A 24,028-nucleotide genomic window follows, 5' to 3' on the forward strand; every position below is an offset into this window, starting at 1 on the left:
CACTCAATTCCGTAAATCTACGGAAATTTCCGTAGATCTGGCATCGCTGGTTGACCCGTTGGTCTTGGGTTGATCTTGGTACTCTTCCAATTATGTCCTTAACTGAAGACATCACTGCTGGTCCATTCTGCGCGCCAGAAAGTTTAATCTGGAAAGTATAAAGTGTTTGAAAACGAATCCGATAAAAAAAATAATGGTGCTCTATTGTCCACCACAACATTGTTGAATCCGCATACCGAATGGATAATTCTTGATGGCTTCCGTCGAATACATTGTGTGCAGTGCACTTTACGGTTTTATTGCCGCTGCTCACTAATGGGAGACGGCATCATTGCTTTCAAAAAGCACGAACCAACTACCCTCGACATAAAATGGTTACATTGTCGATGGTTTTGTTTCTATTATGGATCCACTACAATCTGACTATTTTAATGATAGCACTTTTTAGTTTGGACCCTATAGAAAATTTGCACATCGTTTAAGCTGAAAATATTTTAAAAGGCTTTTGGTACATGACTATGGAATGATGCTGAATTGAGTAAAGCAAAATGCAACAAATGGGAAACGGTGTCGATGTGAAGAACTCAGTTAAAAAGGCTATCAGAAATTGGTCTCTCAGATATCCATAGAGTTCATTGAATATCAAATTCAAAGTGAACCTCGTTAATATGAATGAATAATCCTATAAAATGTTTCTTAACCTTTTGAATTCCGATCAAACAAAAATATGTTGTTAGGAAACACCTTCGTTTTGCAAGTATCAGTTACGAAAAATCAACTGTTAACCAAAACATCCAGCTCTTCGAATAGGGTAAAAGACCCAATAGTGGAGGAACTAAGCACGTTCTATTACTATTTGTTGGTTCACACCAAGTCCATACTTCATTTCATTTACCTCGAGTGTGCATATAAAAGGTTATTCATTAAATTTCATCCAAAAACTTAGCTAATTGCAGCAACACCCGTCATTGTTTCCTAAAATGGTACCTCCAATTATTGGTGCAGTGTTCCAATAGTTGCGGTAATTTTTAATTTGGGTTCCTATAGTTGCGAATCTCCTTGTTTTCATATGGGACTCGCAACTATGGGAACACTACCGCAACTATTGGTGCAAGGCTGAGAAAATTCTAAGGTATTTAAATGATACTTTACCGATTTTACGGGAAATCCATAACTGTTTTCTGTTATTTCGTCTTTTGACATGTCAACAAATTGGTAGACTAGATGGGTTGCTGCGTTTGAGACGTAAATTTTGTAAAAATAGCACTACCGCAACTATAGGAACACCCACGACTATTGGAGCTTTGACCCTACCTCCGGAAAATAATTGAAATGTGGACACCCTTTCCCGAGCTGTCATTTCAATTTTCTGAATAAGCTTGGCCCAATTCTTTGCTAGGTTTAGTTCACATCATAAAAAGATAAAAATCCATTTCTTCCACGATAACTAATTCATGGGGAACTATCCCTTTTCCTGGCGCGTTGGGTGTGATACTTCAAAGGATATAAATTTTCATTTCCCCTTTCGTAAACAGCTGTGGGCATGTTTTCCGGTCCCATTTTTTCTTCTTTTCCTGGTATTGTACACAAACCTACACGTTGTTGCCGCCGCCGGAAGGTGTGCTTGCGTGACATCGGCAATGTGTAGCAAACCAAGACACTGAATTTTTACTCTTTACTGCCAAGTACGTACTAAGAACAAGGATCTAAGCATATCCAATGTATACTGAAATCAAAATACATTATTCTTAGAATATGTCCGTGATAACCTAAATTATCTGAACTAAGCTTGCTATTGGGCTATAGATTATCGCAGGAGAGAATGTGATATTCAGGAAAAGTTCCAGTGGAAATTTGGCAGGATTTTCTTTAATAAATTTCTTCGGAGTTCAATCATATTCTCGTCGAAAATCAGAATAACTTTTAGTGGAACTTAAAAAAAGAGTAAGTTAGCAGAATTGTTGATATTAAGAAGAATTTTCCTTTGAAACGTCAATTCGGTGTCGGTTCCCCTGACCTCCAGCAATGTGAAAAAGAGCAAAGCTTGATGGATGGTTTTGAATGAATTTTCCAGATGATCTCATACCCAGATGTCTCACCGTGAGCACGTGTCTTCCCAATCGAACAATAATCGCGTTACTCGAGATGGGTGTCAGTTTGTAAAATTCTAAAGCGTTGCGGTGCTTCTTCTTCTGTGTAGGTGGTGCAGACAATAAATAATGAATCGATCTTCATTTCTCCGATTGGAAAAATCGCATTCGTTTCACACACGCCCGCTATCGAAAAGTTCCCAGTGGACTAAATTTAGAATTTGACCACCAGGCCCCATAAGCCAAAAACCACGCTGCTCGCCATCATGATGGAATGGTATCGAATAACGTCGTCGTCGTCAAAAGGAAAACACGTCAACGAATGGTGGAAATCGTGGTGGTTCGTATCAAAATTCAACGGCACTTGTTTGGCCTGGAACGTTTTCCGAGCGTGTTGGAACGGAAAACCGATATCCAGTGGGAAAACTAATCGGAGAATACCGACACAACGGTATTGGCTTGAATTTATTACACCGAGGGATGATAGAAGCAACGATAGATTCATGGCGCGTCAGCCAGCGCTGATTTGCGGTGGTGGTTCTTTTTTGGGTCGAACTACACAACTGGGGCCCTCCTTAGCCTAGCGGTAAGATGTACGGGTCTAAAGCAAGACCATGCTGAGGGTGGCTGGGTTCGATTCCCGGTTCCGGTTTAGGAAATTTTCGGTTTGGAAATTGACTAGACTTCCCTGGGCATAAAAATATCATCATGGTAACTTGGGTTAGAAAACTCGCGGTTAATAACTGTGGAAGTGCTGAATGAGCACTCAGCAGCGAGGTGGCAATGTCCCAATGGAGGATGTACAATGCCAATAAGAATAAGAAGAAGAACACAACTAATACTGGGGGAAAGGAATTCTTTGCCGGAGCCAATCTGGCTAGTGACGACATTGAAAAGTGCACTTGGGAATATGATATCTATCGTGGGTAGGTACCTTTACGCAAGAATAGCGATGAGACATGTTACAACATGAAAGTGAAACTTTTGAGCCGGAAAAGAAGGTGAAACATTGTGTTTTTTTTTCATATGAAATAAAGTGAAGGTGAGCATCATTTCATGGTTGAAGAAGGGTACAGGCGATGATGGTCCCTCCTGAATGGATAGCTATTTGTCATGCAATGAACTGAAGCATGATGCTTCATTAGTGATGTTCGTTCTGGTAAAAGGGTTAAAAGCACCATGAAATATGAAATATACTGAAATTAATCGGTAATACAGAGCTAAGCACTATTATATTTTGCCGCTTATGTTCTATCTATTACAGTCAACAAATATCGATGATGTGATATGGTTTATTAACTCGCCTGGAAAGACAAAGGATTTATAGATATAAATAATAACAAAAAGTAACAAAAGTATTTAACCCATTTGTTTATCCTACACATACTAAATCTTTATCTTTATCTTCATTTGGAGCCCGCTTGAGTAGAGCAAAATCCCTTCCTCAAATGGGCGCAAAACCTCTTCTTTTAATATCAACAGAAATTACAATTTCCAACAGATACAATATTTTTTATTTCTATACAATTTTACAATTTGAGAATACTTGACTAACTATCTATTAGAGGGTATTTGTGTTAAGAGTAGCAAGTATTCGGAAATACATTTTCCGAAGATTGGAACGAGAGGTGAAAATCATATTCAATAGCACATCGATTGAAGATACGGGTCATGCTGGTGAATGGCTCGTTATGTCCATAACTTGTACGAGCACCCTGAAAGATCAAAAAAGAATTAAACCTAAGAGTGAAATCAGGAGTGATTCAGTTTCATTCCAAATTTCCATCGACCAAATCGACCACTATTCTAGTTTGAATCTGGTGCGAAATAGAACAAACACGCCCCAGCAGTGTTCCATTCATGTTTTTCAAATTTTCAATTTAATGAAATCATTATGTTGCTGCCAAGAAAGGCGCCGTAACTGCAAAGTGAATTGATCCGTAGATAAAATGACACGTTCATACTCCAAAACAATTGAAAAATATTTGAATCTCGTGATTCATTCGTGGTTCAAATCTGCAGAAAATAGAACGGAGCGTTATACCAGTTTTATTTTTTTGACAGTTGACTGGTATAAAAAATGAATCTAGAACAGCTGCTGGAAAAATTATTGTTTCAGATTCATATTCAAACTGACAGCCCCGAACGATTTGAATCACTGGAATCTGGAACATTAATTATCCCAGCAGCTGTTCTAGATTCATTTTTTATACTAGTCAAATGTCAAAAAAATAAAACTGGTATAACGCTCCGTTCTATTTTCTGCTGATTTGAACCACGATTGAATCACAAGATTCAAATATTTTCCAATTGTTTTGGTGTATGAATGCGTCATTTTATGTACGGATCAATCCACTTTGCAATTACGGCGCCTTTCTTGGCGCCAACATGATGAGTTCATTTAATTGAAAATTTTAAAAACATGAATAGAACACTGCTGGGGAAACCAGCGAGTTTGTTCTATTTGGCTCCAGATTCAAACTAGAATAGTGGTCGAAAATTTGGAATGAAACTGAATCACTCCTGATTTCACTCTGCAGAAAATAGAACGGAGCGTTATACAGTCGCCTCTCGACATCTCGATATTGAAGGGACCATCGAGATAAAGAGAGATCGAGGTATGGAAGGAAAATTGAAATGGGTACTAGATCCAAAAAAGCTCGTTTCTATGGAAAACGACAACAAAACAAATGTCATTTCCTGTTGTTAATATTTTTGTTATTGTCCAAAGATGGTCTAGTAGCCTAAAAATTTGAACATATCGACAAAAGGAGAGTGAATCCAGGACAAAATATGATCAGATCACATCGAGATAGAGAGATATCGAGATAGGGAGGTTATCGAGACGTGGAATGCCCAAATATATGTAGATTAAAGGGACCGAGTAAACCATCGACATAGGGAGAGATATCGAGATACAGAACATCGAGATGTAGAGAGTCGACTGTACCAGTTTAATTTTTTTTAACAGTTGACTGGTACAAAAAATGAATCTAGAACAGCTGCTGGAAAAATTATTGTTTCAGATTCATATTCAAACTGACAGCCCCGAACGATTTGAATCACTGCTGATTTTACTCTAAGCTGACGACGAGGCGCATTTAGGTTCAAAAGCGAGAGAAAATGTGAGCAATCAATTCTTGATTGTAGAAGGTCGGAGATAAATAAAGCCTTGGATACATCACGATGCTCACTCAACAATTCTAATGGAACGTACACACGGTCAAGCAGTTTGACCAACATTGACTCCACCTCTCGTTTATTCAAACATCCATCAAGTTTTACCAACAGCGACACGAACAATCAATTTATTCGACCAACAATATCACACACGAACGACCGAAGCGCCAAGTTGAGCACCAACCATCAAAAAATATGTGGGGGTTTGTGCAACTTCACTACAAATGCTCAAACATGTTCGGCGAACCTTGGCTCCACCCCCGACAACTCAAACCCAAATCAAACCGTTTTAATTTTTTCCAACCAAGCTGCCAACTGTCAAATGGTTGTTCGAACAACTTCACACACGTTCAAGCAAAGCAGCAACCGAAGCATTTTCTTATGGAACGTACACACGGTCAAGCAGTTTGACCAACATTGACTCCACCTCACGTTTATTCAGACATCCATCAAGTTTTACCAACAGCGACACGAACATTCAATTTATTCGACCAACAATATCACACACGAACGACCGAAGCGCCAACTTGAGCACCAACCATAAAAAAATATATGAGGGTTTGTGCAACTTCACTACAAATGCTCAAACATGTTCGCCGAACCTTGACTCCACCCCCGACAACTCAAACCAAAATCAAACCGTTTTAATTTTTTCCAACCGAGCCGCCAACTGTCAAATGGTTGTTCGAACAACTTCACACACGTTCAAGCAAAGCAGCAACCGAAGCGTTTTCTTAGGGGCGGAGTCAATGTTCGTCGAACTGCTTGACTGGTGTGTACGTTGCATAATGCAGCGTACACACCAGTCAAGCAGTTTGACGAACATGACTCCGCCCAAAGAAAACGCTTTGGTTGCTGCTTTGTTTTGCCGTCTGTGAAGTTGTTCAAACAACCATTTGACAGTTGATAACTTTTTATTTTTGACTCAAATTCATTTATTTTTGATTTTTGTTTGTTACATTATTTTTGACATTACAAGTGTTTGGCCACCTGGCCCTTCATCTTTGATTCGGTTCAATAGCAATGGTTAGGATTTAAGTATAATTTATAAAGTTTATCTAATGTATCAGAATAGCATTAAGGTGGCATTGATTAATTTAGAAAATTTGATAACCTAACTACTATGTACACTAATATTTACAATAAAAATTTGATAACCTAGATTGGAACTAGCGCCCTAAGCGCCTCTTGGTCCGAGTGCAGGCAACGGACCCTAAACTTTTTTACACTCACTGCAGCGTTCATGTAAGGTTTTTATCCCGACCAGACGGTGGACCTCGGATGTTCTTGTCCTGGGAGGGGTGTTGAGGATCATCCTCAGGAATTTGTTTTGGACCCGTTGAAGTTTGAGGTGGTGGGTCTTAGCGTAGCTCTCCATACTGGCATGCCGTATTCGATCACAGGGAGGATGATTTGCTTGTAGACAGCAAGCTTATTTTTCAGGGACAATGACGATCGGCGGTTGATCAAAGGGTACAGTAGTTTCAACAAAACGTTACACTTTGTCACCGTTTTGTCAACCTGTTGCCTGAAAATAAGCTTGTTGTCGAGGGTCAAGCCAAGGTATAGTCGACCTCATTGGCCCATTCCACAGTCGTGCCATTGAGGATGATTTTACAGTCCCCAGGCGGAACATGTTTAGGGGATTTAGAGTGGGGGAAAATGATGACTTAAGTCTTCGCCGCGCTGATATAGATCTTTCAGGTGGTGAGGTACTCTGTCAGGGCATCCAGGCCTCGTTGGAGTTTTGCCACTAGCGCTCTGATCACTCTACCGTTGTAGACGATGGCGGTGTCATCTGCGAACAGAGATAGAACGCCGCCTTCTGGAGGTTCTGGCATGTCGGAGGTGAACAGATTGAAAAGCAGGGGCCCGAGGATACTGCCCTGGGGGACGCCTGTGACGATGTTGTGGCATTGGGGCTCGCTCCGCTGATTGAGACCCGGAATGTTGTTGTAGCTGGAAAGATTGTAGCGTTGTAGTTTGTACACCAGGCCATCATGCCATACATTGTCAAATGCCTTCTCGACATCGAGTAAGGCCATGGCTGATGTTTTTGAATCAAACTTGTTCCGTTTGAGGACGTTGGTAACTCGAGTCAGTTGATGTACAGTTGACCGAGCGCGTCGGAAACCAAACTCAAGTAACCGGTGATGAATAGCTTTTTCGAATAGCTTGGATAATTCTGAGAGAAAGCTGATGGGACGATAACTTTTGGGGATCAGGAAGGATCGTTCCCAGGCTTCCGGATGGGGATGAGTTCCAGGACTTCCAGGACGATGGGAAGTAGCTGAGCCGGAGACACTGATTAAAGATCAGCGAGAGGTGCTCAAAGAACGGAGCACTCATGTGTTTGAGTATGCTGTCGAAGCCTGAGGCCTTCATGTTCTTCGATGATTTGATATAGGCCGTCAATTCGCCAGCTGAGATCTCAAATGGATGTTGTTAGCATGCTCGTTGACGGCTGCTTCGTGTGGACTGACGATGTTCTGCCCAAGATTGTGTGAGCTGACGAAGTGACGACCTATTTCAGCGACCTTTCTCTGCAGGAGTTATCAAGCGATCCTTAGAGCCATTATTGTCTAGTGGGATCAAAGGTGGAATGGGCCGAGGCTTGGATTTTAGTATTTTGGTCATTTTCCAGAACGGTTTAGCATAATCTGGGAGAGTGCGGATCTTATTCGAGAAGTCGTTATTTTTGAGGTCCACCATTCTGGCCTGGATAATTTTTGTGATTCGATTGCAGCGTGCCTTAAGCTCAGGCAGTCCAGTACGCTGAAACTGTCTGCGAGTGACATTCCGCAATCGAATCATATTTTTGGTGAGTGTATCGATGTTTAAGGAGTTGCTCTCCTGCCGAGCCGTCGGGACATGCTGCTCTCTGGCCACCGAGATTGCCTCTTCGATGGCGCACAGCTGGCGGTCGATACTTTCCGGCGCCTCCGGACGCACCTCGTAATCGATGGTGTTGTCGACGCACTGCTGGGACCGCTGCCAGTTCACTCGATGGTAGTTTCGCCGTAACTGCTGGTGCCGATTGACCGAGGAGCCCACTGCCGCCACCTCCGGATAGTGATCCGAACTGAGCTCCTGGTAGACGACCGGCTGCGAGACGTGATCATTCATGTTCGTTATGTATAGGTCGAGGGTTGCGTGGATACCGGACCGACTCAGCCGAGTGGGGAAATCCGGGCCCAAGATCGTGTAGTGGCCTTCTTCCATATCGTTGCTCCAGATGGTGCCGTTTCGATTGCCGCGACTGTTGCCCCAGGCTTGATGTTTGGCAGCCAAGTTGCGAGCTGCGCGATTATCGGCATCAGTTGCTCCGGAGTGTACAGCGGGGCAGATTCTTCCGGTGGGACGGCTTCATTCTCCGACTGCCGACAGAACCCAGGAGGAGGGAGCGGGGGCCATTCGCTGGTGGATGGTGCCGACGATGCTGGTGCTTATGCGGCTGTATCGGTGGGAGTATTGGAATCACACGTTGGGGAGCCGGGATGGAACACGGTTCTTCTTCGGAATGGTCCTGGTAGAATACTTCTTCAGGATTTCCAGAAACTCGGCTCGCTTTGGGCAGCCCTTTGTGGTGGCCCGATGTTTGTCGCCACAGTTGGTGCACTTAGGATCGGCCACCTCCATTTTGTCGCACTCGTCAGTCGGATGGGGTTCACCACACTTGTTGCAGCGCGGCTTCATGCGGCAGTTCCTGGTGCCGTGCCCGAAATTGAAGCAGTTGGTGCACTGCGTGACGTCGCGGTGCACTGGCCGATATCGCTCCCCGTCAACGACGGTGTAATTTATAACGCCAATCATCTTCAGGTCCTTCCAGGTAGTGGAGCCGTGCTCCAGATGGATCAGGTAAAGCTGGTCGCGATATCTTCTCGCCTTGTCGTGACGAGCGATCTTGTGCACGGCTACTGGCTTCAGCCCGCAACTTTCAAGCTCTGCTTGGAGCTCTTCCTCCCTCATGTCGTGGAGTCCTCGCAGCAAAGCCTTGAGCGACTTTGTGCCGAGGTGGTCATGAGTGTAGTACTCATACTTGTGGACCTCGAGGAACTGCACGACCGAGTGATGATGGTCCTTGTTTGCCGGCATCACGTTTACGCCCTCGCTGTAGAGCCGAAAAGTACATTTCAGCCCCTTAGCGATCAGCTGGTGAATTTTTGAGCGTAAATCCAGCGGATCGCCCTTCACAAACACGGGCGGGCACTTCTCCTTCCGCTCCGGTTGCACCGATTGCTGCTTCTTCCTCTTTTTCGGCGGATTGCCGGCGTCATCAAGCGGCAACGGCGAAAACACGTTCGCTCTGCAAAAGCTGCTGAACTTAATCCTAAAATTAAAAAAACACATTAACAAAGCATAAAAAAAAAATGCAATAGCTGCTAAGAGGGGTTAGCCGCGCCTCCAAGAGCAGTGCGCTTAGGCACTTTTTCAGCGACCGAATCGGCCACCGAGTCTCTCATGACGGGTCCGGGAGAAAATAACGCCAACGCGACGAAGCGAAAACGTAAACAGCGAACGAACGAGAAAAAAACTTAGAAAAAATGCACTAGCAAAAAACACGTCGGTACGTGCTGCTGTCTCGAACTGGAATGCTGTGCTCCTGTTCGGGAAAATTGCCGGTCGGAAGCCTCTCGTAACCGGCGAATGGGTCGATTTCAATTACCTTTGCTGACCTACCGTTTATGTACTGCCTTTTTGAAAAACAGGAAAAACATAGGAATTTTTCCAATGATTAGCGAATGTTCCATTTCGAAGCGATAGGTTGAACAGTTTTGATAAAGTTTTGAAGCACTTCTTCTTCAGAACGAATGCAGGAATACCATCGAGGCCGAAACTCGTTGAGGCCTTAATTGAGCAGCAAATATTATCAACCATTTCAGCATTGACGAACGGATGATTACCGACTGGGGGACGAACAGGAACGTTGATAGCAGCTATGCGAACTTGATCCGCATCAAGAGCTTCTTGAGTATAATTCATTTATTTGGCTTACATCTAAACAGATAACACTGAATCAACTATTTGACGCCACAATACACGGTTCAAGGCCGCATCTCTCCATCCTCGAATGCGCCCTAGGCTCGCCAAGTCGTTCTGTACCTGGTCAGCCCATTACGCTCGCTGCGCTCCACGCCATCCGGCGTTCTTGCAGCATGACCTGCCCATCGTACCTATAACCCCCCAGGCCAGCGGTTCTCAACCTTTTTCTTGAGAGGTACCCCTTCAAACTTATGCTTTATCGAGGTACCCCCTATTTAATTTCGCTGTTAATGAAAATAAGCGTATTTCAAAGGATATATTAAAAACAACCCTCTTGAAAAGAGGCTTCCGAGTCTCTTGGAAGGAGGCTTCCGAGCCTCTTGGAAGAAGGCTTCCGAGCCTCTTGGAAGGAGGCTTCCGAGCCTCTTGGAAGGAGGCTTCCGAGCCTCTTGGAAGGAGGCTTCCGAGCCTCTTGGAAGGAGGCTTCCGAGCCTCTTGGAAGGAGGCTTCCGAGCCTCTTGGAAGGAGGCTTCTGAGCCTCTTGGAAGGAGGCTTCTGAGCCTCTTGGAAGGAGGCTTCCGAGCCTCTTGGAAGGAGGCCTGAGCCTCTTGGAAGGAGGCTTCCGAGCCTCTTGGAAGGAGGCTTCCGAGCCTCTTGGAAGGAGGCTTCCGAGCCTCTTGGAAGGAGGCTTCCGAGCCTCTTGGAAGGAGGCTTCTGAGGCTCTTGGAAGGAGGCTTCCGAGCCTCTTGGAAGGAGGCTTCCGAGCCTCTTGGAAGGAGGCTTCCGAGCCTCTTGGAAGGAGGCTTCCGAGCCTCTTGGAAGGACGCTTCCGAGCCTCTTGGAAGGAGGCTTCCGAGCCTCTTGGAAGGAGGCTTCCGAGCCTCTTGGAAGGAGGCTTCCGAGCCTCTTGGAAGGAGGCTTCCGAGCCTCTTGGAAGGAGGCTTCCGAGCCTCTTGGAAGGAGGCTTCCGAGCCTCTTGGGAGGAGGCTTCCGAGCCTCTTGGAAGGACGCTTCCGAGCCTCTTGGAAGGAGGCTTCCGAGCCTCTTGGAAGGAGGCTTCCGAGCATCTCAACGTCACTCGATGATCCACCTGTAACGGGATACTTTAAGGTGCAACATATCCATCAGCATAACTCGGATTGGTGAAAGTCACAAACAGTGCCTCATGATGGAACCACTCAAAGGCCACACGGTTCACACCCAGTCCGGAGCAATAGGCATATGCGGTGCATATGAACCCAATTTTCTTGAATACGAGATGTTTAAGGTAATCCAAAACGTTCTCCAGTTTAACCCAAGTTATTTACCAGATCAACCACAGGTGACTGCAACTCATATGTGACCAGATTCAGTCACAATCAAGTTGCTGTAACTATTTTTGTCCGACTTGTGCAGCTCGGATAAGCTGGATCATTGGAAAGGTCAAGCTGAGCTCCATAACAAGAAGAGCCAAAAAGGGGTCAGTAATACAGCCGACTCTCGAGATGTAATACAGTTGAAATCTATATGTGGAACCGAAGTTCCTTGGAAAATTGTTCGAAATTGTAATTCCGATTATCAATAGCAGTCAGTTCGTTTGAAAGGAAATTATTCTGAGTTCTTTATTCCTGATTCTGAATGGGTGTAGTGCTTCAAAACAACGGAATCCAAATCTCTCTCACCCATTCTGTTTTGTAATTGCGTGTATAAGCTGATATAAATACTGCCGTCATCTTGAATTGTATCTTGGAATTAGATGCCTAATATCGAACCGGCAGAACCGGTGTCACCGCGTGTTGCAAATGTTTCTAACAAACCCGTCAATGGCTCATGGCCATTCTGCATACTATTATTCAGCGGGTGTTACAATACAAACGGCAAATAAATCTTCCCCGCATGGCGAATAGTAATTCAAACTGTCCGCAAGTGAGGAAATGTTCGAGACACTATACGGCGGCTGAGTAGCAATCGCGCCCATTACATCCAACCAACATTCATTGACTCACTCGAACCATTTGCCACCCTCGAAGTGGCCTGACCGACTCCAACGTTCGTAAACACAACCAGTTAATTATCATATTTTACAGCATGTAACTATGCATCATAAAATCAAACCGAATGGCACACCGTTCCTTCTGTGTGTAGCATTCATACCTAATTGATGATGGGCCTTTTGAGTTGAGTTGAGACCTCAGCTGTAGCGGGAAGGGTGCACCTTGCACTTGCTTGGCTGAGTAGAGCTTCACCGCAACTATAGGTTCAAAGGAAAACCGAAAGTGTCACGCGCCTCCATTGGACGAGTGCGCCACCAAAAAGCTGATAGTTACCAGTAGACATTAGAAGTGGGAAAAAACGTGACCATAAATTTCGACAGGCACACGACCATCCAAACTCGGATGGTACAACACCGTCAAAGTAAAGGGGCAAATAGCTCTATGATTAATTTTCGTTCCATCCGTTCATTGATTCATTTATCATATTCTCGCAGTTTTGCAGGTGCTGGCAATATGTCGGCTTGTCAACGAATAGTGGCACAAAATTCGATTGAGTTGTTGAACGAGATCTACGAACAAATGTTAACAAATTTCACCATCTTGTTTAACTGTGGCAGTATGTCACATGCGACCCATGTACTGTAGTTTGAATATTACTTTCACCAAATGAAATAGTAAAATGGAAAGACTGAAACAATGTCCGTGGAAATTCGGAAGAACCTCTCGTGAAAATTAGGAATTAGGAACAAACATCTTGTAAGAACTCAAAAGGAATTTTACCGCGTCCTCGTCCTCGTGGAAAAGCGAAAGCATATTCCGTGGAAATTTAAATGATTTTCCTGTGAAGACTCAAACAAAATTTCCGTGGAAATATAAGTTAAATTCTAATCAAAATTCGAAGAAAATCTCCGTGAAAATCCAAAGATTTTTTCGTACATTAAAAGTCCATATATGTTCAGGACGCTGCCTCATTGTACTACATTATAGATGTAACATTGGCGTTGACCAAACACTTGGTAAGCCTCACTTTCCGCAAAAACAATGTCTGTCAAGCTCTAGAAATGGTCTATGCTGTCCAGCTTGCTTTCAGGTTGTTTATGCTCTTTTATCGAATCATATTTATATTCACATTCAATTTATCACCATGTCACCTAACACCCAATTATTTTGCTACAACTCGACTGGTGATCTTGCAAATTTGATCATGAAAAAGCCTACGGCGTACAGAAGAAACCTAATCCGATTCAATTCATCGTTCCGGATGTCGTGCTGTAAATAATGCCACAAGCGGATTCAGATCCATTATTTCGACAAGGATGATAAAAGAAATCTGAACCTGAATCTAATATTCAACATTCCAATTTGTAAGCTTTGTCCTCTATCGCTATTCTAAGAATGGTTGAAGAATTATGTCATCAATCGAAAAGCAATGATTTAATGTGCGATGTAGAGGAAAGTAGTTTTTTTAAATCCTTTGTTAATATGACACACGACTAAGTAGGCGTACCTTGCCGAAGTGACATCACTCGACCATCCATCAGGTCGACTCAAAATGTTATCTGATTCTAAAGCCTAGTACGCAGTTCTCAAGGAAAATGGTCAAGGAAAATTTGATCAAATTACCAAAGTAATATTGACGTAATATGACGTAAAGATACAGTAGGCGATAAAAACATTTTTGTCTGTCATTAAGCAGGTAAGAAATTGGAAATAAACAGTTGCAATTTGTTTTCTAAAAATAATAATCTCTTGAAGCATCTCCTCGCCCGCATCGCCGTTGGTGTTGTAATGTTTGACTAACCCCGTGGCTGTACCCTCTCAGGATCGGCGAAACTTGGTCGGATTTCCTTACCAAAACTTGTCGTCGTGCATGGGGAACTACATATACCTTCCGCCCGGGGTTTTTGTATCGTAGAATGGCTGCGAGGAACCTATCTTCCTCACTCTCCCGTTCCATGCTGGGATAGTTGTAGCTAGAATTGTTCGTCGTGTGTGGTAAATCTTGAGGCTTGATTCTTCCGGCTGCAGTATCAGTAACGATCTTTTACTTTTCAGCCGTGGCGTGTGGTCCAAAATGGCGCCCTTTATGTCCACATGGAAGACTGTTTCGCTATAGGGCTATAGGGTGGCTCCAGAGCCCAATTAGGGCATGATTTTGTGGATGTGTAGAAATGACCAGTTCACATGCTCGTCGATGCCCTCTCATCCCCCCTCTGACCCAGGTCCGAGCTCGATAGCAACTGTCCGGGTTTCACTTGTTTCGACCCGTAGACAATGCGAGAATTCACTATGTAACGTTTTAGCTGAAGTTCAGTACAAACAGCGGCTCATGCGTCACTTCCTCAAATAAGGAAGACTGCTGATGCTATTTTGGGATCCGGGCTATGAGACCTTCTTCTAGGGCGAGTCTTTCAATGGCTCAAACACTACGCGAAATCTTGCACCCGAACGGTGAATAAACTTACCTATTCAAACCCACCGTGCAAACCGAGAGAACTCTTTAGTCTACAGGAATTATAAATTCAAAAGGTTAAATGAGAAAGAGAATAAAAATAAACGTTGAATTCATTTCAATTGAGATGTTAATCAATGCAGAATAAGCTCCTACGGGTATCTACTTGGGACCAATGCACGAATGAAGATAATTAACTTGATTGGTCCAATTTCAGTGTTCACATATTCTCTCCTAGCTACCCTGCCTTCTCTAAACCTAGCTATGTTGCTTATGAGTACTTGCTGGCGCTGAAGGTCCAACGACGGTTGATCGAGACCCCGATAAGAATCGAATTCTGCTGACTCTCACGTTCTCTCCTCTCCGTTTTCTACGCTTTGAACCAGGTTGGACACCAAATCTGGTCACATATGTGTTGCAGTAACCTGTGTAAGATGTGTGCTGCTAGGGCAGTAATAAAATCAATTTTTGTTTCAAAACTACAACATCTAATAGCGAAGACACAATTATATCCGGTGGATGCTTCATTTGGTTGTATTTCGCTTTATTAAAAAAAAAACTGCCTTTTGCAACATTTTTTCCCAAGAGGGGAAATCGACGATTCACTCTCACGCTCTCTGATATAGATAGCATAGCATAGCATAGCATATGTGATTGTACAAATCGTGGGTGGCTATACAATGCTCAATTCAAGCTCCATCTGGAATAAGGGCGTATGTCGCAAGTAAGGACTCTCCCCGTCGACCTCCCCTCCCATAAACAAAAGTGACAAGAAGCAGATCTCTCTGTGGTTTATCACCTCAGAACGAGAGAAAACAATGCGAACTTGCATTCTGAGGTGATAAACTACAAAGAAATTCCCTGCCTGTCACCTCCATTCAAATGAGGGGAAGTCGACGAAGAGAACCCTCTCCCGCGACACCCGCCCCCTTACCAGACAGAGCTTGAATTGAGCAATCTACTGTATATTGTCGCAAATTGGTACTTGGAATTAGTACCTTTTCCTATACAGTAGCAGTTGTATACCTGGCCACGTCCTTACAATCACGGAAGGAAGGGAAGGAATGTTAGTTCAACATCTACTAGTGAAGATGCAGGGAATCCATACTACTTTCATAGATGTCTCGGGAAGGAAAATTTGTGTTAGTGGGAAAGGTGAATAATAGGGAGCTCTATTCGACAATATAGAGCGTTTGTCAATAACAGTATATGCTGTAAAAATAATAAAATATATTCATTAATTTACTTACGAACCGTCCTAAGGGAAAAACAAAACAAAATACAAAATTTCGGCAAATCGCGCGATCGTTCTGCCGTCCGAAACAAGAGCCAACACGCACTGAACTAATTAACTTTATTACCGGCCGCGCAATGCAAAACACAAAATTTCGGCAAATTGCGCGATCGTTCTGCCGTCCGAAACAAGAGCCAACACGCACTGAACTAATTAACTTTATTACCGGCCGCGCAATGCAAAACACAAAATTTCGGCAAATCGCGCGATCGTTCTGCCGTCCGAAACAAGAGCCAACACGCACTGAACTAATTAACTTTATTACCGGCCACGCAATGCAAAACACAATATTTCGGCAAATCGCGCGATCGTTCTGCTGTCCGAAACAAGAGCCAACACGCACTGAACTTCTCACGCTCTCTGATATAGATGACCGAAAATAATCTTCTTCAGCTAAAATTGTTTGTTGAGAACCCACCTTGCAACGTCTCAAACTTCATGATTTCGTGAAACGAACCCAAAAGAGTCTACTTTTAGGTACCTGAATGGTGCTGGTCACATTCAGTGGCATTTCAGGAACCTAGTTCCCCCGGGGAAGTGGCCACATTTTGAAGTGATCTGAAATCCATCTTGCGACGTCTCAATCTTCATGATTTCGCGAAACGAGCTCAATAGTGCCTAATTTAAGGTGACTGAGTGGTGCTGGTCAGGTTCCATGGCATTCCGGAAACCTGGTTACCTCCTGGAAGAACTTCCAGAAGAACTACCAGAGGAACTTCCGAAGAAATCCCTGAAGAAACTTCCGAAGAAATTCCCGAAGAAACTTCCAGAGGAGTTCCCGAAGGAACTTCCGGAGTAATTCCCGAAGGAACTTCCGGAGTAATTCCCGAAGGAACTTCCGGAGTAATTCCCGAAGGAACTTCCGGAGGAATTCCCGAAGGAACTTCCGGAGGAATTCCCGAAGGAACTTCCGGAGAAATTCCCGAAGAAACTTCCGGAGGAATTCCCGAAGGAACTTCCGGAGGAATTCCCGAAGGAACTTCCGGAGGAATTCCCGAAGGAACTTCCGGATGAATTCCCGAAGGAACTTCTGGAGTAATTCCCGAAGGAACTTACGGAGAAATTCCCGAAGGAACTTCCGGAGGAATTCCAGAAGGAACTTCCGGATGAATTCCCGAAGGAACTCCCGAAGGAACTTCCGGAGGAATTCCCGAAGGAACTTCTGGAGGAATTCTCGAAGGAACTCCCGAAGGAACTTCCGGAGGAATTCCCAAAGGAACTTCTGGAGGAATTCCCGAAGGAACTTCCGGAGGAATTCCCGAAGGAACTTCCGGAGGAATTCCCGAAGGAACTTCCGGAGGAATTCCAGAAGGTACTTCCCTAGGAATTCTCGAAGGAACTTCCGGAGGAATTCCCGAAGGATTTTCCGGAGGAATTCCTGGGGGAACTTCCGGAGGAAGTCACGAAGGAACTTCCGGAGGAATTGCCGAAGGAACTTCCGGAGGAATTCCCGAAGGAACTTCCGGAGGAATTATCGAAGGAACTTCCGAAGGAACTTCCGGAGAAATTCCCGAAGGAACTTCCGGAGGAATTCCCGAAGGAACTTCCGGAGGAACTTGCGGAGGAACTTTCAGAGGAATTTACGGAGGAACTTCCGGAGGAATTCCCGAAGGAACTTCCAGAGGAATTCACGAAGGAACTTCCGGTGGAATTCACGAAAAAACTTGCGGAGGAACTTCCGAAGAAACTTCCGGAGGAATTCCCGAAGAAACTTCCGGAGGAGTTCCCGAAGAAACTTCCAAGGGAATTCCCGAAGGAACTTCCGGAGGAATTCTCGAAGGAATTTCCGGAGGAATTCCTGGAGAAACTTCCGGAGGAACTTAAGGGGGAAATCCTGGAGGAACTTTCGGAGGAATTCCTGGGGGAACTTCTGGAGGAATTTCTGGAGGAACTTCCGAAGGAATTTCTGGAGGAACTTCCGGAGGAATTCCTGGAGTAACTTCCGGAGGAATTCCTGGAGTAACTTCGTGAGAAATTCCTGGAGTAACTTCCGGAGAAATTCCTGGAGGAACTTCCGGAGGGATTCATGGAGGAACTTCAGGAGGAATTCCTGGAGGAACTTCCGGAGGAATTCCTGGAGGCACTTCCGGAGGAATTCCTGGAGGAACTTCCGGAGGAATTCCTGGAGGAACTTCCGGAGGAATTCCTGGAGGAACTTCCGTGGAATTCCTGGAGGAACTCCCGTGGAATTGCTGGAGGAACTTCCGGAGGAATTCCTGGAGGAACTTCCGGAGGAATTCCTGGAGGAACTTCCGGAGGAATTCCTGGAGGAACTTCCGGAGGAATTCCTGGAGGCACTTCCGGAGGAATTCCTGGAGGAACTTCCGGAGGAATTCCTGGAGGAACTTCCGGAGGAATACCTGGAGGAATTCCCAGAGGAACTCCCGGAGGAATTCCTGGAGAAATTTTCAGAGGAATTCCACCGTAAGTTCCTTCTGGAATTTCTTCGAATGTTCTTTCAGCAATTACGTCGAAGGTCCCTTCAGAAATTCGTCCAGATGATCGTCTCACAAATCTTTCGGAAGTTCTTTCAGTAGTTCCTTGGAAAATTCCTTCAGGAACTCTACAGGAATTCCTTGGGAAGCTTCATCTGGCATTTTTCGAGAAAGTTACTTCATAACTTAATCCAGGAACTTCTAAGGAACAAAATGGATTCCTTAAAGAATTCTTCCAGGAGATCAACCAAAAAGTTCAATCCAAGAATTCACCCAGAAGTTCCTGCAGGAATTTCTCTAGAAGTGTTTTCAAGAATTCCTTGGGAAGTTCCTTCAATAATTCCTCGGGATGTTTCTCCAGGAATTCCTTCTCAAATTTCATAAGCAATTCTTCGTAAAAGAAATTTCAGGAACTCCTCGGAAAGTTCAGGAACTACTTAGGAAGCTAATTCAGTAGTTTTTCCTGAAGACCGATCAGAATTCTTTCGTGAGTTTCTACGGGAACTGCTAGGGTAGTTCCTTCAATAATTTCTAGCAGCAAAATACGAACCGATTTTGTTGCTGTTACTCAAATGTGAACGATTTCAGGTATATGTAGAGGTAACAGAAACCTACATGCCACATGTGTACTGCTCAGATAAGGAAGTTCTTCCAGAAAATCCTTAAAGTATTCCTCAACCCAACTTCCGGGAATTCTGCCGGAAATTTCTATATATATTCTATTGCGAATTCAACTGGGAATTCTTACACAGAAGTTGACCAAAAATTTCTTCAAGCACTTCTCAGCACCACAACAATTCCCCCTTGAAATTGGTTCTAAGATTTTTTGGTAGAAAACCCGGAGGAAATTCCTCTGGAAATTCATCCGGTTCTTCAGGAACTTCAGAAAATTTGCGTTGCGCAAGCTTTCAGGATCTTCGGAAATTCAAAAATTCTTCAAGTACTTTAAAAAATTTCCTCGAAAACTCCTTCGGAAATTGGAAATGCCACCAGAAACTGTTTAAGAAATTCCCACGAAAACTTTTTGTATAAAAAAATTCCTACTAGACTTTTTTTTAAATTTCCCATGCTGTTTCCCCCTCAATCAAAATCCCTCAAAAAATTCTTAAGGATTTATCTCTGGGAAAAGTATTCAGGAATTTCCTAGAATATCCTAAAAAAGTACCTCCGGAAATTCTTCTTGGAGTTCTGTGTTTTTTCAACCACGAACTCTTCTAGGAATTCTTCCACAAAATTCTCCCATAAAATCCACCAGGACCACTGAAAACATTTCTACATATTCTCTTGGGAATTTCTTTAAAATTTCATCTGAACATTCGTTTTGAAATTCTACAGAAAGGCTTCTAGGTTATCTCCAGAAACAGTTCCAAAAAATTGCTTTTTCGAGTAGAATTCACGATGGAATTTTTGTTGAAAAACCGAGGGAATTCCTGAATTATGCCAATCAACTTTCAGGAAATAACATCGGAAAGAATCCTGGAAGAGTATTGAAAATCAGGGAAAATTCGCAAAGGAGTTCCAAAGACAATTGAAACTAAGCTCAGCTCGTCGCGTGGTAACGATCATGTAAAGATTGCGCAGGGTGTGAGTCTGAACTGTTAAATTTAATAAGCCGCCAAATAGAGTTGCTGTAGCTGAATAGCCGTCGTGCGTAAATAGGCGCTTTCCGGAACAATTCAACGGTGTTTGATTTAGATGATAACGATATGAGTGTTTATAATTTTGCGATAATAGTTGGCATATTTAACAAGGTGAATGCTGGTCATGGCGTACAATGCGTATATTGTGTACTTGAAAAATAAGAACAAACCTATATAAATATGCCCTTAGCTTCCGGCCTTCCTTGGCCTTGACCAATGACCATGAGGGGTTTATTTATCTTTGCATGTGCTAATCAGATCAAGCATATTTAAGTTCACCCAGCAAGTGCGGCCTGTTCGTCTGATCATCGTCCGAATTCTTGCGAAAATTGTGAACTAGCTTTTCGAGAATTCAGCGGTTTGGCGCCCGTCTTGCTAGCTAGCATTTAAAAATATAAAGCAACGATAAATTAATCACCCAGATAATACGGACCGGAACAATCACAGAAACCACAGTGACGATTAGGGACCAGTTATTAGAAGATCGGTACGTAGAACTGCAAATCGCTTAATTTCATAATGTGGAAAACACATTTGCTGATGTACTGATGAATTCGTTATCGTACCACTGCAGGAAGTGTGTTGGAAGGGGTCAATGGTGTGAATGTTTGAAGCAATCATACCATTTACCAGAGACTACGACAACACATGCGAGCTGGGCTGGGAACAGCTTCCATTTTTGACATACAGGCACACTGTGGAAGCACTGATGATGATAGCATTATACACGCAGTCCAAACGCGAGTACGACAGTGGCTACGCCATCAAAATTTTCATGGGGTATTCGAACGTTCAAGTTTGCCAGGTGGAGTCAGTGCTTTTTGGTTGAGAACGGCCTTGTTTACTCCGCTGCATCCATGAACTTGCCCATTGGCAGCACCGACTTCCAACATTGCTTCCCGTATCACTAACTTGAAGATCACCACGGACGAAAAAATGGTAGACCTGAAATTAATCGCAAACAAAATAAACAGAATGGAGAAAAGAAATCAAAACGTCATTTTACTTGCGGAATAATGCATCAGTGCATTATTCCGCAAGGGAAGACGCCAGTCTGTGTTTTGTTCACTGAAAAACGCCTGCTGTTGCCTAATTATTCGATTTCCTTGTGAGCTCCGTACTGTTTAAGGAATTTCAGTAGCGGAATCATTTCTTGACCACTACTTGTCCTATCTATTTTCACAGTACTTTAGAAGTCCATACCACCCTTAAAAGTAAAGATATTTGATGGAACAAACAATAAAAAAACATTTGCACGACTGTCAGATTTGGGCGCCAATCGAACAAGTTAATCCGGGTGGCAAAGTGTGCCTGGCATGGGAGTAGGACCATCGTATTACAAATTCCGAGCGGTTGCCCAAAGCGAGGGCACGTTCAATAATTCATCAAGTGATTCGCTGCGAAACGTGTTGGTGATCCCCACCCCCCTGAAATGAGATGTAGTTCTTGAAGCCGTCTACCGATTGGGTGGCGCTAGTGTTGCCTTTCCTATTTTAAGCTCCGTTCATACTGCCGCGAGAGAATTTGCGATTGGCGCTTTGATGTTGCATGAAGAAGAAGAAGCAGAAAGATGATAATCAAAATTATTCGCACGGAAAAACATACAAAGAAATTTTTGAAACTCTTCTTTAAAATTCTAGAAGCAATTTAATTAAAAACGGTAAGCAGTATAACCCCGACTTGTTTCCTACTGCACAATAAACACAATATTTCAATTTCAATTTTTACTCTGCGATATCATACTTAATACACCGTATAAGAAAAATCCAACCCCGTACTGTTTACCGTTTTTAATTAGATTGCCTCTAGAATTTTAGAGATATCTTCGTATGTTTTCCCGTGCGAAACTTTTTAAATATCATCTTTCAGCTTCTTCTTCATGAAACATCAAAGCGCCAATTAATTACGCCGAGAATCACGCAACAATGCAATACATCTCGTTGAATATAATTTAACAATACAACACATGTCGCTTACGCATCCGATTTCAACGTACTGACTTCGTGTGTTTATTGCTTAACCGGCAATGTTTACATCCAGCACCATGTTGCAGCACCATGTTTTCGGCTTCAGCCGAGTTGTTCGTGGATGACAGCCGTTTCATGGGGGTGGTGATCCCATTTTGCAGGATGGTATTGCGATTCTTTTCTAAAATTAGCATACTGGCTCACCAGTTACGCGCCGGGTCCCATGCGCCGAGTTGTGCGCCATGCAAAAAGTAAATAAACCAATGTCAAATAGATGTGAGCTTTCGGTAAGCTTTTCCACATTCGCTTGTAAGGTATGTAGCATATTGTCGTCCCTTTACGAAAAGATATTTTTAAGTGAAATTGTTCGAGGTTTAGTAGTTTTTTGCTTTTCTTTCGCCTGTGTTGCGTTCAGGATATTGTTTAAGTGGATATTAGTAGTGCAATTATGTTTAATTTGTGATGTAATATTCTACACTTAAATTGAGTAAAGTACCATAATATGACACAATACCTTAGCGGCGCACAACTAAGCGAGGCAGAGGTGAATGAGCAAAATGCTATAATATCTCGAGAATCACAATAAATTATTCGTTTGATTCGCGCTTGGATGGTCGGTCAATGTTGTCACGTTCGCTATATATGCATTTAGATGTGCGAATGAATATTCGAATTATTTTGTAAAACAGATCTGCGTGGAATAACAAATCGTATTGGAAAACGCAAACAAATACAATACAAATACAATACAAATACAATACAAATACAATACAAATACAATACAAATACAATACAAATACAATACAAATACAATACAAATACAATACAAATACAATACAAATACAATACAAAATAATAATACAAATACAATATAATACAAATAATACAAATACAATACAAATATAATACAAATACAATATAAATACAATATAAATACAATACAAATACAATACAAATACAATACAAATACAATACAAATACAATACAAATACAATACAAATACAATACAAATACAATACAAATACAATACAAATACAATACAAATACAATACAAATACAATACAAATACAATACAAATACAATACAAATACAATACAAATACAATAAAAATACAATACAAATACAATACAAAAACAATAAAAATACAATACAAATACAATACATAATATAAATACAATACAAATACAATACAAATACAATACAAATACAATACAAATACAATACAAATACAATATAAATACAATACAAATACAATACAAATACAATACAAATATAATACAAATATAATACAAATACAATACAAATATAATACAAATACAATACAAATACAATACAAAATATAATATACAAATACAATACAAATACAATACAAATACAATACAAATACAATACAAATACAATACAAATACAATACAAATACAATACAACATAATACAAATACAATACAAATACAATACAAATACAATACAAATACAATACAAATACAATACAAATACAATACAAATATAATATAAATACAATACAAATACAATACAAATATATAATACAAATACAATACAAATACAATACAAATACAATAAATACAATACAAATACAATACAAATACAATACAAATATAAATACAAATACAATACAATAATACAAATACAATACAAATACAATACAAATACAATACAAATACAAATATAATACAAATACAATACAAATATACAAATATAAATACAATACAAATACAATACAAATACAATATAAATACAATACAAATACAATACAAATACAATAAATACAATACAAATACAATACAAATACAATACAATACAATAATAAATACAATACAAATATAAATACAATACAAATACAATACAAATACAATACAAATACACATAAATACAATACAAATACAATACAAATACAATATACAAATACAATACAAATACAATACAAATACAATACAAATACAATACAAATACAATATAAATACAATACAAATACAAATATAATACAAATACAATAC

At 41.9% G+C, this 24,028-nt stretch overlaps 1 protein-coding gene across 5 annotated transcripts in view; it reads left to right on the forward strand.

Annotated features, from left to right (window-relative positions):
• The window catches only part of LOC134225108 (igLON family member 5-like), a 379,522-nt gene that overhangs the window by 290,423 nt on the left and 65,071 nt on the right, over positions 1-24,028 (forward strand). The window lies entirely within an intron of this gene.

This window comes from Armigeres subalbatus, chromosome 3, assembly GCF_024139115.2.
Source record: "Armigeres subalbatus isolate Guangzhou_Male chromosome 3, GZ_Asu_2, whole genome shotgun sequence".
In the NCBI taxonomy this organism is placed as follows: Eukaryota; Metazoa; Arthropoda; class Insecta; order Diptera; family Culicidae; genus Armigeres; species Armigeres subalbatus.